The following is a 19,120-nucleotide window of genomic DNA, read 5'->3' as shown; positions in this document are numbered from 1 at the left end:
TCAAAATATATCACACCCTTTCCAGGCTAGAAAGGAGTGCTAGACTTACACATTTGGATTGATAAATATTAAACAGATTAGTCCTAGCATTTAGAGTATATGTTATTCTATTAACCATATTGGTACTCCACTCTCATGTTCTGGATGAACATTTTATTTTTAAAAGTACAAATGACCATTTACTCAGTGAGTTGCTCATCTTTAACATCAAGTATTTTACATGTGCACCTAGGAATTACAAGCAAAAAAGCACCAAATGCCAAGAAATAATACAAATATATTTGAAAATTACTGGCTCAGCTGAAACCTGTTGTGCATTTAACAAAACCAGAGATGTTTTCTTTTGGAGGTACATCTGAATTAAGTATGCAAGCTATGTGTGTTGAAACATATCAGTTTGTAATTGAATCTTCCTTGAGGCCATTCAGACACACACGATAGGCATGGCTTTTGCTCTTGCAATTATTTTTAAATTAATGGGGAAAGGAAAATATCTAGTATAGTATCTTTCTTTTCATAACACATTTTTTTACTCTTCTCAAGAAAACACAGTCAAATGAAAAATAGAAGTTCAAATTGCCTTTTAAATTGTTTGAATTCCACTGTTAAAGAAAACCTAGGGGACAAATTCAAAAGAATAATTTCTTTCTTGTTTCTAGTGAACATTTTTAGAATTCAGAAACAAATATTTTTAATTAGTATAGTTGACAAAAAAGTACCACTGTGACCCTTCTCTAATCTCTCTGCTCATCAATTACATTGTTTATATTACCGTGTCATATCTACAGAAATATTTTTTAAGATTTTATTTTGTCATATTTTTTAAAGTTTAAGAGGTAGAATGCAGTTCTACAGATATTCATTTGTTGCAAATAATCACTATATTCTAACTTTTTATGATGGATACATTACTGAATACGGTTTATTTTTATTTTAGAAAATATAACTATTAAAAATACAGAAACAATTTATCTCAAAAATATAATTTATTATACTCTCCTCTCAAAATCTTGGGAATATAAATTATATTTCAATAAATACATGTGATTTCTTTTTTTAATGTGTTTGGCTCTGGCTTCTATTTACCAGAGCTTGTTATAAAATTTAAAAAATAAAAAGAAATTATTGAAATTCATTCCTCTCAATCATTCCATCTCCCAATGGTACAGTTTGAAAAATACTTGTCACATTGTAAGGAATAATAACAATTTTTTTTAAATCTGCAGTGTCACTGAAAACATGAAAGTTTATGAAATGAAACTATTTATGCATGTCATGTTATATGCAATTCATTCTTATTGTTAGAATTTGACTTGGATACATATTAAGTGCTAAGTAAATCTTTGCTTGTTGATCAAATTTTTTCCATTATTTGACATTTTTCTTCTGAGAAGCACACTGTACCATTAAAAACTCTTAGCTCATAACCACATTATCTGTATTTATTTTCAAAGCCATCTAAAGTCATCTGATAACTACTAAATGAAGTATTTAAATATTTCCATCACATTTTCAAAGAAAATATATTAGATGTGCAAAAATGATTTAATGCTGAAAAGCACCATAACTCTGTAGTGATATTGCAGATATCCTCAAGTGTATTGCTTCTTTAATCACACAACATTTAGTTGCATAGTTTGCACTTAAAAATCACTGAAATTGGTTTAGAAGAACCTTATAAAACTTGCTTTCTCTATACTATGATTTTAAAAATTGAAATAAATATCAGGTTATGATGTTCCAGTGCATGTTTTAACACATCTGGGAATTTTAATTTATATAAATTTCAATTAAAAAATGAAGAATTTATTTTTTGAGTGGGTTTTGCATACCATTTGAAGATTTGATGAATAATTATTCTGAATATATGAATTCTTTTACTTTTCATCTAAGTAACCTATGCAAGTATTATCATAAATAATAATTTTCTGGTTCCTCTGATGAAACAGACTGAAGCAAATAATTCTTGAGAGTTTAAGTGCCACAGAGGCATTTTCTAATAATACAAAATTTTCATAATCATGACTGGTGACTTTAAATTTTGCTTTTTTAACTCTCAAAAATGATATTTAGCTCCTAGTACCAGTTCTATCTCAGTTCAGTCTGGTTCTTAGTGGAAGGACTGATGTCATGGCCATTGGAACTTTAAAATTTAGATAATATTTGCACAGGGGCTTCAGAAATTCTAGAAGCTATAATAATGTAAAGGATCGAGAGGAGAAAAGATTAGTAGAATAGCCTCAGAGTTTGTTACATCCCCACATAGGGGATAGGAAAACAACATAGCAACCATTAATGGAGACTACAGACAAAAGTCACTGCACCTTCCCTCAAAAAAGTTGTCCCCATATATATCTATAAAGAACTGATTGTTAGACATTCCACTGACTATTGAATACTGTAATTTCTTTTGTCCTTTTCAGAATTGTTTGGTAGAAAGTCAAAGAGTAATTGTTAATGCCTGTATTAGGTGGAGAAATTGTGTGACCATGGCAATGAACCAGACTGACCAATACTGTCATGAAATTTGGTGGAAAAAAAATGATGCCATGGGGTAAAGTGGATTATGAGGAAAGTACAATGAGTTGTGGGAATGAAAAGAAGAAAATGAGATACTGAGAAGCAAAATTGTATTCATATTGGATGCAAATCGTTTCCTACTGCAGGGAAGGAGAAGAAAAAGAGAATCTCTCCTTCCAGAAAGAAAGGGGGGAAGGTTTTTTTCTTGACTTGTATATCAGGTTTTTATCATCCACAGGAGAAACTCCTCAATATTCTCTGTAACTTACTGAAGGGTTTTATTGGGTTTTTTGGGTTTTTTTAACGTGAATTAGAAAACCCCAGCCCAGAACACAAAATACAAAACCTGAAGACCCTTTTTAAAAAGGTGTTTGGCAAGCTAGGCATTTATTTCAGATTCCTAAGGATTCAGTGTGCTAAAATCTCATTACCTTATTCATGGACAGCAGCTTCCTCATCTCTTGACTTTCAGACCATTTCCCTATGATTTATCCTGGGGACAGTGCTGCCAGAATATGTGAGTTTCTTGATCAAGGATTTTGACAGAATAAAATCCAAATGTCAGCCTATCATTGAAACTCCTACAAGCGTAGTACCAGCCTCCCTTTCCAGTTTTATTCCTTACTATTTTGTCATGTGCCAGATGCTCCCTATAAGCAGATCTAGTTGTATTTCCCATGCATACGACACTTTTCCACTTTCTTAATTTTAGAAGGAAAGGAATTCGTTATATTGGATAACTGATATGTACCAGCCCCTATGCTAGACCCTTTCCTATATATTATGTGAAATTGCTGTTACACAAGATGAGTATTATTGATCCTCAGCTGTATACAGCAGAGGAAACTGAATTTTTGACAGGGTGAATGACTTTCTTCTTATCATGTTAACTAGTAAAAGAGCACACTCTGGAAAGAAGTTTTGCATGAATCAGTGTTCATACCTCCTTCTCCTCATCATACCACCCAACCCATGTTATTTATTTTTTTATAACATGTTCTTCCCACATAGTGATATCCACACTCAGGTTTTCTTCTCAACAAAGCTTTTATTTTATTTTATTTTTTCCTGCATTCAGTAAGAAGATAATCTCTGTCTTCTATAAATTGTTATAGGAATCTTAGTTCATAAATACTCATCATAACTGTTATTAATGTTCATAACCTATTTTTCTAAAATTTAAAGACTTCTAGGATATCCTCTATTTATGAATAGAATATATGTCTTTTTAATTTTTGCATCCTAGTGGAGTGTATAGAGTAAACTTCAATCAATAATGGGCATGAGTTAATGAATGAATGAAAGAATGGCTAGCTATTTCCTATGAATACTCCTAAACTCCATACCATTATTAATAAGGTAATATTTAACGAAATAACCCTTATAATGCTCTGCGCTACTGTTTGAGTTTTCTGATGATGAATATAATGGCCATGAATTGACTTTTCTGAGGACAGTCATTATAGAAATCTCAGTTACCATTCCATTTCTAAAATATTCGTTAATTTTTAGTGGCTGGTTTCAAATGCCAGGTCAGGATTAGAGGCCTTCTTGCAGAGATTCTTTATGAGGTACTCCTTTGTCCACTGCCACTTTCTAACCCTTACACAGCGTGTGTCTAGCCACAAAACCACACATTCCTTTGACTCAGAGCCTCCTGAAGCAAAGACATTAGCAATAGGGATCTTTTGTAACACCATACATTTTCTTTCAGAGTTTATTATAACTCCTTTTGCATCAGATGGTAATATTATTTACTGCTACTATATTAAAAACATAGAAACATCAATAACATTAATGCAGATTTTTACTAGTGATTGCCTCTAACTGAATACTCTTGACATCAGGATCAGTGTAGAATATTAAAATAACATTGACATGAATATTTAATATAAGAACTTGCATATAAATCATGGTTTCAAAATTTAATATATCTGATGGCAATAATTAAGTTCATTATAAAAAGTAGAGGAGATAAGAAAGAAATAAATGATAGGACAAATGATTTCTATGTGTGAATTATCCTATATGAGCATGAGACTAGTAACTGAAAAATGGAGACTTAATTAAAGTCACTCAGTATTTTATCTTGAATGAATCATAAAGAACACAACTCAGCCTGCTCTTTTACCAGAAGTATATTTAAGATATTTTATTAGTTTTTAAGGGAGGGTTTTCCTAATTTTATTTGGTTGTTTATTATATGTCTTTAATATAATTGGGATTAATTAACAGATTCTTCTTGAAAATTAGAAACACAATAGGTGTCTTCCTTTGGAGAATGTGCAATATCTAGGAAAACAGAATTAATTCCCCAAATTATACAAAATAGCAAATCATGAAGTCGTAAGCAATTAAATAAGAGCTATTACCAAAATTACTAGATTCTGATATATTTGAAGTCAGATTTAAATTTTAAATATATTGATTGAGACTCCTAGAATCAAGTTCTCCTGTGCAGAAATAATAATAAAGATGTGAGTTAGTCTTTGTCCCTTCCTGCAAAGGTTATTCAGCATTTTATAATAGGAGGCTTAATTTTAAGTAGTTGAGGATAAATTGTGCTCAGGTGATTTATCAAAAAAAAAAAAAAAAAAGTACCTTTTAGAATGTCACTTCATAAAGTTTCCATTAATAGGTTAATCTTATCAGTGATAGTTCCTGCTAGGATACTAAGATAATGACTACAAAATCAGCTGAGTCTTCCTGGTTACCTGACATCAACAACTCCTGAGGAGACAGTCTTGGCTGCGGATACCACGGGAACCAGGTTCAAATCTCACCTTGGCTACTTATTAACTTTAGGATCTCGGCCAATTGCTTCTCCTTTTCAAACTACTCTCCTTATCAGTTAATTGATATAATAATACCTGTTGGACAAGTTTGTCCTGAGAACTAGTTATGTTCATATGGAAAATCAATAGCATTGTGCCAGGTACGATTCAACAACAAGCAGCAGTTATTATGATCTGACGAAATTCTTGAATAGGTGACTTTAGAGGGACTATGTTTACTAAAAACTAGAAAGCTATAGGGGAACTAAAGACAAGGTTTACCCAACAGATCAAATAACCTTATAAAAATTGATTTTCATTTATAGAGAGAAAAAAATGAAAGCAGTAGACACTATTTGGGAGCTAATAATTATTCCTTCCTCCCTAGTTGTAGACTCTATAGCCTCAGATGATTTATTCTGATTCTAGGAAGTTGATGTTTTCATTCTTTACAGAAGATTGCAGTGTCCTCTCAGAAGATCCATGTTGGACCTTGCTGAGCTTGTTCTTCTATATCAGTCCTGAATGGTTAATTGCAGACACCTCTGTGCATCTCTTTCTGTAACTTTGTTAAGATTAATCAGTAAGCGATTGTCTCTGCCTAAGCTATAAGCATTCACCAGTACCTCTTAGTCTTTATCATCTACTTTAACCCAAATTGCTATTTACTGTTATTACTGTTATTGTGGTTACTATTTGTTACAGAACAAATTTGTGTTGTCCTTGAAGTTCTCTTGCAACTCCATAAGCTACCTTTGGCCTTCTCCTAATGTTTCATGATTACCTTTATGTTGAAAGTAGGAAGAGATGTTTCCAGCTCTCCATGGGCTTAAATAGGAAAAGAATAGCTTATAAAGGGCTGACAGAAAAAAATATTTTTTGGTCAATTTACCTACCTTTTATTCCAAATGGCCCTACCAGACTTGAAAAAAGATCAAAGTGCCCGCTTACACTGGGGCTGCAGTTTTTTTCCAGACTCTTGGCCATGCCTTTACTACTCAATGATTTCACTCCCTTCAAATATAATTAGTTTAATACAAATGTAAACGTAACTTAACATTTTTAAGAGTCTACTAGGCACTGATAAGTTCTTTGCCTATACTATATCATTTGGCTATTACATATACATATGTTAATTTTTAAATGAATTAAAAGTATCTGCATCATTTAGATTAGACCAATGTAGTACATCCAAACTAAAAAAAGGTTTGGCAACAACATTAACTGTAAAACTATGTATAAAATCAAGGCAACAATGTTTAAGTCTCACCTTTACCTTCCAATAAGTTGGGTTTTGTTGCCTAAATCATTGGATGAAGAAGGATTTTGAGTCCTCATCCAGTACTTGCAGGAATACAGTAATTATAGTAGTTTTCCTTGGCTGCTGTAACAAACTACCACAGACTCGTTGACTTCACAGAAACATTATAGCACATTTCTGGAAGCCAGACTTCTGAAATCAAGGCGTTGGTAGGGCTGCATGCTTTTCAGAAGCTCTAAAGGAAAATCTGTTTCTTGCCTCCTCCAGTGTCTGGTGGCTGCATATGTTCCGTAGCTTGTGGAAGCATCACTCTCACTTCTGACTCCTCTGGTATCTGTATCTAATCTCCCTATGCCTTTCTCTTATAAGGATAGTTGTGAGGGCATTGAGAGCCCACCCAGATAATCCAAGATGATCTCCTCATCTTGAAATCCCTAACTTAATCATATCTGTACAGACCCTTTTTCCAAATACGGTAAGATTCACAGGTTCCTGGAATTAAGATGTGGGCATATTTGGGGATTCATTATCAGCCCATCACAATGATTGCTTAGCAGTCTCTTCCATGGGCAAGGGGAGGGAGTGCTGGTGTAGCACACATGCCATTTTTTGCCCAACAGTGACTTAAATCTGTTGTTTAACAAATAAGTTTTAGGTTATGTAACTTGCCCAAATTTACCTAATCAGAAGAACCACAACAAGAAACACATGGTATATTAAGTTAGAATAATGGAAGAGAGTTTAGCAAAGGAGTTTTTATAAAGGTATAGGCAGGGTTGATGAACACCAGCATAGATTGTTGAAGTGTCTTGAGACTAGTAACAGAACTGCTAGGCCTGAAGGAGCAAGGACAAGATTACCACTGTGACTTTTAGTAGAGGGCTGCAGGGAAGTGGGGGGGTGAGGGATAAATGCCAACCTCACTCTCTTCTCTCTTTAGTCTTCTGCTGCTTCTTTTTATTGGCTGAATGCAAATGAAACCAATACAGAGAAAAGGTAGCCTGTTGTCATCCATTTGGGTCAGTTTTGCTGGGCACATGGCGAGGTAGAGAAGGATGGAGAATGGATCTGGAGGGGCAAAGAGAAATATTCAGGTTAATCCCACAGATCACTAGCATCATAGCTAGGAGTATAATCTAACCTTCTTTATTAGAGAATGTGTTGCATTTTTTGACATATCAAATTTAACTCAACAAATGTTTATTGAGTACATGCATGGTTAAGGGTATCTATGTAGGACTCCAAAAAATGACAAGGATTGTAAGTTACAGCAAAAACACACTGGAGTTAATGGAAAAAATCAGCATTCTTTTTACGCAGCAATGTGAGTCTGAACTTAACTAGGAGTCAGGTTAAAAATACATGGAAGGGACAGGTTCTTTGGTGGGGCTAATGGCAGACTGGGAGGGCTCAGACCAAGGAGTACTTCCCAGAACTTCTTCTGCCAGTGTCCTTGTCCCCACAGTGAGCCACAGCCACCCTCTGCCTCTGCAGGAGACCCCCCCCCCACAACACTAGCAGAGGGCAGACAGCAGAAGCAAGAAGAATTACAATCCTGCAGCCTGTGGAACAGAAATGACATTCACAGAAATATAGACAAGGTGAAAAGGCAGAGGGCTATGTACCAGATGAAGGAACAAGATAAAACCCCAGAAAAACAACTAAATGAAGTGGAGATAGCAAACTTCCAGAAAAAGAATTCAGAATAATGATAGTGAAGATCATCCAGGACCTTGGAAAAAGAATGGAGGCAACGGTCGAGAAGATGCAAGAAATGTTTAACAAAGACCTAGAAGAATTAAAGAAAAAACAAACAGAGATGAACAATACAATAACTGAAATGAAAACTACACTAGAATGAATCAATAGCAGAATAACTGAGGCAGAAGAACGGATAAGTGACCTGGAAGGCTGAATGGTGGAATTCACTGCTGCAGAACAGACTGAAGAAAAAAGAAATGAAGACAGCCTAAGAGACCTCTGGGACAATATTAAATGCAACAACATTCACATTATAGGGGTCCCAGAAAGAGAAGAGAGAGAGAAAGGACCCGAGAAAATATTTGAAGAGATTATAGTCGAAAATTTCCCTAACATGGGAAAGGAAATAGCCACTCAAGTGCAGGAAGCACAGAGTCCCATGCAGGATAAACCCAAGGAGAAACACGCCGAGACACATAGTAATCAAATTGGCAAAAATTAAAGACAAAGAAAAATTATTGAAAGCAGCAAGGAAAAAACAACAAATAATGTACAAGGGAACTCCCATAAGGGTAACAACGAATTATTAAGCAGAAATTCTGCAAGCCAGAAGGAGGTGGCATGATATACTTAAAATTATGAAAAGGAAGAAACTACAACCAAGATTACTCTACCTGGCAAGGATCTCATTCAGATTTGATGGAGAAATCAAAAGCTTTACAGACAAGCAAAGGCTAAGAGAATTTAGCACCACCAAACCAGCTCTACAACAAATCCTAAAGGAACTTCTCTAAGTGGGAAACACAGGAGAAGAAAAGGACCTACAAAAACAAACCCAAAACAATTAAGAAAATCATCATAGGAACATACATGTCGATAATTAGCTTAAACCTGAATGGATTAAATGCTTCAACCAAAAGACACAGGCTTGCTGAATGGATACAAAAACAAAACCCATTTATATGCTGTGCACAAGAGACCCACTTCAGACATAGAGACACATATGACTGAAAGTGAGTGGATGGAAAAAGATATTCCATGCAAATGGAAATCAAAAGAAGGTTGGAGTAGCAATACTCATATCAGATAAAATAGACTTTAAAATAAAGAATGTTACAAGAGACAAGGAAGGACACTACGTAATAATCAAGGGATCAATCCAAGAAAAAGATATAAACATTCTAAATTTATATGGACCCAACATAGGAGCACCTCAATACATAAGGCAACTGCTAACAGCTATAAAAGAGGAAATCGACAGTAACATAATAATAGTGGGGGACTTTAACACCTCACTTACACCAATGGACATCTCATTCAAAATGAAAATAAATAAGAAACAGATACTTTAAATGACACAATAGACCAGATAGATTTAATTGATATTTATAGGACATTCTATCCAAAAACAACAGATTACACTTTCTTTTCAAGTGCACATGGAACATTCTCCAGGATAGATCATATCTTGGGTCACAAATCAAGCCTCAGTAAATTTAAGAAAATTGAAATCATATTAAGCATCTCTCCTGACAACAATACTTTGAGATTAGAAACGAATTACAGGTGAACAAAAACGTAAAAAACACAAACACATAGAGGCTAAATAATATGTTACAAAATAACCAAGAGATCACTGAAGAAATCAAAGAGGAAATCAAAAAATACCTCGAGAGAAATGGCAATGAAAACACAATGATCCAAAACATAAGGTATGCAGCAAAAGCAGTTCTAAGAGGGAAGTTTATAGCTATACAAGCATACATCAAAAAACAAGAAAAATCTCACATAAACAATGTAACCTTACACCTAAAGGAACTAGAGAAAGAAGAACAAACAAAACCAAAAGTTAGCAGAAGGAAAGAAATCATAAAGATCAGAGCAGAAATAAATAGAAACAAAGAAAACAATAGCAAAGATCAATAAAACTCACAGCTGGTTCTTTGAGAAGATAAACAAAATTGATAAAACATTATTAGGCAGACTCATCAAGAAAAAGAGGGAGAGGTCTCAAATCAATAAAATTAGAAATGAAAACGGAGAAGTTACAGCAGACAATGCAGAAATACAAAGCATCCTAAGAGACTACTACAACCAACTCTATGTCAATAAAATGGACAACCTGGAAGAAAAGGACAAATTCTTAGAAAGGTATAACCTTCCAAGACTGAACAGGAAGAAATAGAAAATATGAACAGACTAATCACAAGTAATGAAATTGAAACTGTGATTAAAAATCTTCCAACAAACAAAAATCCAGGACCAGATGGCTTCACAGGTGAATTCTATCAAAAATTTAGAGAAAAGCTAACAACCATCCTTCTCAAACTCTTCCAAAAAATTTCAGAGGAAGTAACACTCCCAAACTCATTCTGTGAGGTCACCATCACCCTGATACCAAAACCAGATAAAGATACTACAAAAAAAGAAAACTACAGACCAGTATCACTGATTAACATAGAAGCAAAAATCCTCAACAAAATACTAGCAAACAGAATCCAACAACACATTAAAAGGATCATACACCATGATCAAGTGGGATTTATCCCTGGGATGCAAGGATTCTTTAATATATACAAATCAATCAATGTGATACACCATATTAGCAAATTGAAGAATGGAAACCATATGATCATCTCAATAGATGCAGAAAAAGCTTTTGACAAAATTCAACACAAATTTATGATAAAAACTCTCCAGAAAGTGGGCATAGAAGGAACCTACCTCAACATAATAAAGACCACATATGACAAACCCACAGCAAACATCATTCTCAATGGAGAAAACCTGAAAGCATTTCCTCTAAGATCAGGAACAAGACAAGGATGTCCACTCTCACCACTGTTATTCAACATAGTTTTGGAAGTCCTAGCCATGGCAATCAGAGAAGAAAAAGAAATAAAAGGAATACAAATTGGAAAAGAAGAAGTAAAACTGTCACTGTTTGCAGATGACATGATACTATACATACAGAATCCTAAAGATGCCACCAGGAAACTCCTATAGCTAATCAATGAATTTGGTAAAGTTGCAGGATACAAAATTAATGCACAGAAATCTCTTGCATTCCTATACACTAACAACAAAAGAACAGAAAGAGAAATTAAGGAAACACTCCCATTTACCATTGCAACAAAAAGAATAAAATACCTAGGAATAAACCTACCTAGGGAGACAAAAGACCTGTATGCAGAAAACTATAAGAAACTGATGAAAGTAATTAAAGCTGATACCAAGAGATGGAGAGATATACCATGTTCTTGGATTGGAAGAATCAATTTTGTGAAAATGACTATACTACTCAAAGCAATCTACAGATTCAATGCAATCTCTATCAAATTACCAATGACATTTTTTATGGAACTAGAACAAAAAATCTTAAAATTTGTATGGAGACACAAAAGACCCCAAATAGCCAAAGCAATCTTGAGGGGAAAAAAACGGAGCTGGAGGAATCAGACTCCCTTAATTCACACTATACTACAAAGCTATGGTAATCAAGACAATATGGTACTAGCACAAAAACAGAAATATAGATCAATGGAACAAGATAGAAAGCCCAGAGATAAACCCACACACCTATGGTCAACTAATCTATGACAAAGGAGGCAAGGATATACAATGGCGAAAAGACAGTCTCTTCAATAAGTGGTGCTGGGAAAACTGGACAGCTACATGCAAAGGAATGAAATTAGAACACTCCCTAACACCATACACAAAAATAAACTCAACATGGATTAGAGACCTAAATGTAAGACTGGAAACTATAAAAGTCTTAGAGGAAAACATAGGATGAACACTCTTTGACATAAATCACAGCAGGCTATTTTTTGATCCACCTCCTATAGTAATGGAAATAAAAATAAACAAATAGGACCTAAAGAAACTTCAGATCTTTTGCACAGCAAAGGAAACCATAAAGAAAATGAAAAGACAACCATCAGGATGAGAGAAAATATTTGTAAATGAAACAATGGACAAAGGAGTAATCTCCAAAGTATATAAACAGCTCATGCAGCTCAATATTAAAATAACAAACAACCCAATCCAGGGCAGAAGACCTAAATAGACATTTCTCCAAAGAAGACATACAGATGGCCAAGAGGCACATGGAAAGATGCTCAACATCACTAATTATTAGAGAAATGCAAATCAAAACTACAATGAGGTATCACCTCACACCTGTTTAAATGGGCATCATTGGAAAATCTACAAACTACAAATGCTGGAGAGGGTTTGGAAGAGAGGTACCCCTCTTGCACTGTTAGTGTTAATGTAAATTGATACAGCCACTATGGAGAACAGTATGGAAGGTCCTTAAAAAACTGAAAATAGAATTACCAGATGATCCAGCAATCCCACTCCTGGGCATATACCCATAGAAAACCATAATTCAAAAAGACGCATGCACCCCAATATTCATTGCAGCACTATTTACAATAGCCAGGTCATGGAAGCAGCCTAAATGCCTATCAACAGATGAATGGCTAAAGAAGTGGTACATATATACAATGGAATATTACTCAGCCATGAAAAGGAATGAAATTGGGTCATTTGTTGAGATGTGGATGGATCTAGAGACTGTCATACAGAGTGAAGTAAGTCAGAAAGAGAAAAACAAATATCGTATATTAACACATATGTGGAACCTAGAAAAATGGTACAGATGAACTGGTTTGCAGGTTAGAAACTGAGACACAGATGTAGAGAACAAACGTATGTACAGCAAAGGGGGAACGCCTCGGGGTGGGTGGTGCTGGTGATGTGATGAATTGGGCGATTGGGTTTGACATGCATACAGTGATGTGTGTAAAATTGATGACTAATAAGAACCTGCAGCATAAAAAAAAGTACATGGAACAATACAGATTTGAGCTACACTGGAATAAATAATAAATAGGACTTGGCACAGTGTTAGATATGGAGTGGAATGGAAAACATTAGAAAAGACAATGCCAAATATGAATCCAAGGTTTAAAATCCAAATTAGAAAATATTTCTGACATTTACAAAATTTTTAAAGTTAGCAGATAACATTTTATCTAGAAATTTACTTTGTGTCTTAAATTTGATATCCAGTAGTTTATCTGTATCAGGATGACCAGGAGGCACTTGAAATGAGTTGATTCCTGAGATGAGGTAGGATGGGAGGGGGGAATATAATACAGATTCTGTTTATTTATTAATAAAACTGCATTTCCCCTTTACTAAGAGCCATACACTCTACAAGAGTTTGATAACATTATCAGCTATTATTACTACTCTCAGAGAAATCATTAGAGATGGTGGACATTTAACAAAGAAGTCAAATAAAAATGGAATAGATACCACAATAGTGGCGCTATACCTATAAAGACCTATTAGTTTCTGCTCAGATATGACGGTTGAAATTACAGGAGTTGAAAAGAATGGTTGGAATATGGGCACAGCATAACTTTCATGTCTGGATATTTTGACAGATATTTTGCACAGATATTTTGGATAGGGTCATGATAGATTTTGCTTTCCATCTTTTAAATAACAATGTTATTAAACCTGATTAACCACAGAATTCTGCAGTTGACTCCATGTGTTTCTGATAACTCTGTCATATTTCTCAGTTATAAGATATAAGGAGGCAAGAGGTTACAGACGAAAGCAAAGAATATTAGGGACAAAGCTATGATGGCATTTCCACATTTAAGGTATGGGAGGGAAAAGCAGGTGCCAATACCTGTAATAAGAATGCTCAGAGAGACTGACGATTCAGGATAGAATAAAATGCTATCATCAATCACAGAGAGATTTTCAAAAGAGAATGGTGGTCAGTGAGGTAAAAGCATGCAGAATCTCAGGAAAATGTTAAGAATGAGGGAATAACCTGTTGACTAGTAATAAGGAGGTTACTGGTGACTTTTTCAAGAGTACTTTGAATAGTTAGAATGCAGGAAAGTTGCAGAAATACTAGACCCCTAAGGAGTGAAGGACTATAAAATGAAGAAATAGCCAAAGATAATAGTAAATATTCTCAAAGCAGAGAAGTGGAAAAATTGAAGGAACTTTCATTTTTAGAATATAGGACATCTAAATATACTTGTGGGTACAGTGAATGTGCCAATATGGTGTGAAGATAAAGTCATACTAGAGATAAACAAAGGTAAAATTATCCAAAGGAACACAATGGAAAGATGTCAAGAGCACATTTTACAGAGTAAATATTGTGAAAGGTAGAAAGTGTTGTTTTGTTTTGTTTTGTTGATTTTTCCTGCTCAGAGATACAGGTCATAATAAATGTAATAGAGCCAATAAGAAATTAAAAACTAAAACCAAGGGCTATTTTTAGAGGATCAAGTCGGGAGATTTGACAAATCTCCACGGATCTATGCTTTTCTCTAACAACATTGGAAAATTTGAGAATTCAAATGGTGGGAGTTGTCTTTGGCCAAGGGGTGTCAAAATGGGAATATCGGGGGGAAAATTTTAGGATGGTGGTAAATGCTTTATTATAATAGTTAACATTGGAGTTCAGGCTGAGAGAGAGATAAGTGAAGCAGAACAGAAAGCAGGCATTAAAAAATTAAATTATTAAAAATAAATCCAGTCTTCTTTCCATGACTTAGAGGCCTTTCATGGTCTGACCCCTACCTACATTTCCAATCTTGTCTCATGTCATTGCAGCCCTTCCTAAATTCCAGACATGGGTATTCTCAGAGCTTCCAAAATTTGCCAAGCTCTTAGTTTCTTTCTTCATATTTGTCTATCTGACTTCTCATAATTCTGATCTCAGGGCACATTTTTTGACTACCCTTATCTAAAGTAGCTCTGCCACCACCATTTTATTATCTATTGCAATACTCTATTTTCTTCATAACCCTTAATGCAATTTATACTTATTTATACATCTGTTTTATATTTATTTGGTTTTCCTGTATATTGGTTGCCTCTCCCAGGAGAATGAAAACTTCATGAGGATAGAGAAGCTTCAATCACAGTGCTGAGCACATAGCAGGTCCTCAAAAACTATTTTAAGTGAATAAATGTATACTATAGGATAGGAAAATATAATATGGATAGAGGGAAATTAAGCATAACTAGGGGTAGGGGGTAGATAGAAAACACAGTCAGAAAGTAAAATTCTACTTTGTATAAAATTATTCACAAAGGTCTTAATTGTGTAGCATTGTTAAGTAATATGTAGATCTAAAATTCAGCCAGCAAATGGGTGAATGATGGAGCACAGAGATGGAAAACTGCTGACTCCAAAAGTTAGAAGGATCCTAATTTGATTGTTCAAGTTCACAAAAATGATACCAGAGATTGGAAAGGAGTGCCACTGAGCAACATAGACACATTTAAACTGATGGCATATTAATTCAGTCTAATTACTGCTCACCTACTTGCACTAGTAAATTATTATTTATTCTAGACATGAGGGGACAGATGCAGATTTCATTTATTTTATTATCTGTGTACCATCTGCAGCAAAACAGATGTGTAAAACCTTATTATGGACAAATAATTTTACCTCATTTTTCATCACTGCCATCACTGTTATGTTCTTTGTTCTCTTCATCATCATCACCCCCTCTATCTTTAGAAGAAGCATTTGTTTTAAGCATTCACAAGTCTGCTGACAGTTTCATTAAGCACAATTTTATATGCCTGTGTTAATTGTTTATCCTTTCTTTTTCTTTATCCCTCTTTTTTTTTCTTCCTTATCCCTGATGCAATGAGATTTTCCCCATTTTCAGCTGGAGGGTATTGAATTAATGGTCCATAGACATAATGAAACAGTGAAAGTTTGGCTGAAGTTAACATTTTTCAAAAACAGAATAGCCCATACGTTTTCAATGACCATATGTTTTCTGTTTTTTGTTTTTTGTTGTTTTCTTTTTGTGAAACTACTAACCAGCATGAGTGAGAAAACAAGTTTAAGTGGCAAGGTGTAACATCTGAAGGCTGGGCAAAATGATGCCTTAGTGTGGCAAATGGTATTGCTCACTTTTATTATTGTACAGAAATGTCTTTCCTTCAGAATGAAATAGAGATACAAATCGCATAGGCTAGAGAATAATGGCACACATGCTTGAGAGCTTTTTATCTATGTCCTGGTCATCCCTTGATAGTTTAAAAAAAATGTCCTTGTTGAAACCAGAACTCATTGTAAGGAAAACTGTTTCTGCTTTAGAGTTTTCAGTATAGCACCTGTTACAGCCTTCCTCTCTGTCCAATGAGAAAACTATTTAATTTACCTACAAGAAAAATTTTGTAAAGCGAAAGGGAAAACAAAGACAGAAAATAATTTTATTTCTGGAAAAATAGATAATATTCCTGTCAACTTGTATGTATTCCAGTGGTCTTTAGTTACGTTTTCTCATGACAGCAGCAAAGATTCCAAAACTGCTCCCACAGGCCCCACACAGAGATAGGTAACAAAGGACGTTATTAATTTTAACATAGAGTAATTTATTGAAACCTAACACTCCATTATTAAAATATTGATTTTTTTTCCCTTTCCATCCTACTCATCACTCTAAATGAATCCACATTCTCTTCTCTTTATTTCTTCCCCATCCCCCCAAAAAGCCATCTGCTATTTCCTTTATGAAAAAATAAAACCTACAATTAGTGTCGTGTTCATCTTTTCTTCCTCAAAAAAAGAGAACTGTTATGCAAATACTCTGCAATTTGGTTTCAAATACTCTTTGTAGTGTGATGAGCAATTTTCCTTAATACAACCCCAGCTTTTTTGCCAGGACTTACTAATAGATTTTTTAAAAGAGAAGTTTCATGCAACTTTTTTACACTCTTCTGATGTAAACTTTTCACATGCATATTTAGAATGGAAATATCATTACTCCTTGAGTTGTAAAATTAAAAAAATTCGTTTATATATTTCATCCTGAAAAAGAAGGCCTGAAATAACCTTAAAATCTTTCTTTTACCTCAAATTTCACCATGTTCTATATCACAGGAAATGGCCTGTACCAAATAATACTCACAGGAAATCACAGAAATATATTTTCTTCGGCTTTTTCTGAAAGCATATTGTAAGTGATGGCAGTTTACCTGTAGGTGCAAATCTGTTGCTCGAGTTGCTCCTCAGGAGCTAAAGTATCAATATAATTTGACCCGATTCACTCATGTATGGCTAAAGTCAGGTGTTTGGTGCTGTCTTCTTGTTAATTAGATAAACATCTACAGTTCGAAGTGCTGATAGAATGGACATTTTAAAATAACAGTACGTCTACTGTCCTAAGAAATAGCACTGTACTAAGAATCAGAAAACCGGAGTCTTAACACTGATCCTGCTGCCTACACATCATATGACCTGGGGCGGTAATTCTGCTCAACCTTGGTTTCCTTATGTTACAGCTGAGAATGGCTGCCTCCTTTGCTTCCTAGAGTTGCAATGAGGATCAAACAACTGTTGCATGTTACTTTCTTTGCAACGGATGGTAGAGACATACATTTGATGCATATGTTCCAGGGGTTCTCAAAGTTCTATGTTTCCTACAGTAATTTCTCCTAGGGAGCTTGCTACAAATGTAGATTCTGATTTACTTCTAGACCTGATTATCTGGGAGTGGGGCTTGGAAAGCTACCCTTATAGTGATAAACCTGGGTCGATCTGATGGACATGAAAAACTAGAGCCACCAGAAGAGAAATAGAGAGAATGTAATTAGCATACATTTAATTTAATCAGCTATCTAATATTTAATATCTAATTAAATATCTAATTTGGTACTTGATTGAGTTAGATATTTAATTTAATTATGTTTTGCTTATTTGTTGGTATCTATATTTATATGTGTGCATGTCATAATTCAGTGAAGGAACCCTCTGCTTTATGCTTTTAATATTAATGTTAATTACTATTTAATTAGTTAATAAAAATACTACATTAAATAATAGATAATGCAACTTGGCTAATGTTTCTATTTGTACTCTCCTTATAATTACATTAGTTTGCTTTATTTCAAATGTTGACTGAAATATACAGGAAGCAAAACCAAAATGTTTCCACCTCATGGATCCAAATAGAGCCATATCAGTAGCAATAACTCAAATTTCTGGCTTTGCTAATTGTGCAGAAACTCCCAACTTCCGTGGAAGTCTTCCCGAATAGTTTGGGAAGGGCTGCGTGTCTCAAATGATCTTACACGACAGTCTCCCAGTTGCAGTCACCCTGTAGTATCTACAGTGTCTTTTCTCACCAGCTCTGGTCTCCATGCGGAGCTTCTCTTTTCTCTGAGCCACTGCGAGGTCCTACCTTGGGACCGTTTGACTGGTACCACCTGAGGATAACACTGTCCTTGCTGGAGGTAAGGACAGAGGTTCCTGGGCAGCCAGTTCTCAAGGTTTTGCAGTGGTGGTGGGCTCAGCAAAGAGGCAGAGAAACTGGTGCTCTCCTTTGTTCTCTGACTCATCTGGTTCCCTGGGGCTGATGGGGAAGGAGGAATTGGAAGACCTAATCTACTTGGAAGCCACCTGAAAAACAACAATTTCAGCTTCTGCCCACAAAAGCCTCAAAAATAATGTGCCTTGAGTTAGGCTGAAACCCCCTTACCAGCTTATTTCTTCTGTTTAGACTTATATCTCTCCCTTCTCTGGACACGTATTCATACCGCCCCACCCTTCCTTCTTCAAAAAATAAAATGTTATATTTCACGTAAGACCCTGGCTGGATCCAATAAAATCTATATACTCCATCAGACTTACCCCATAATTGTGAATAATCTTTAGGCTCAGGTGAGCTCAACACTACTCAAACAGTAGTGGAGGTTAAAAGTGAATAATGTCCTACACGGCTAATAATGGTGAAAGACAGCAGTCACTAGTGACGCTCTTTTCCTTCCCTGCCCCCATTTTACACTGCCCAAA

At 34.9% G+C, this 19,120-nt stretch overlaps 1 protein-coding gene across 9 annotated transcripts in view; it reads left to right on the top strand.

The window, feature by feature from the left end:
• The window catches only part of ERBB4 (erb-b2 receptor tyrosine kinase 4), a 1,132,189-nt gene that overhangs the window by 937,872 nt on the left and 175,197 nt on the right, over nucleotides 1-19,120 (top strand). The window lies entirely within an intron of this gene.

The sequence above is a fragment of the Kogia breviceps genome, chromosome 2, assembly GCF_026419965.1.
Source record: "Kogia breviceps isolate mKogBre1 chromosome 2, mKogBre1 haplotype 1, whole genome shotgun sequence".
Lineage (NCBI taxonomy): Eukaryota > Metazoa > Chordata > Mammalia > Artiodactyla > Physeteridae > Kogia > Kogia breviceps.
Note: the sequence above shows the minus strand (reverse complement) of the source record. Positions and strands in the feature narration are given on the sequence as shown.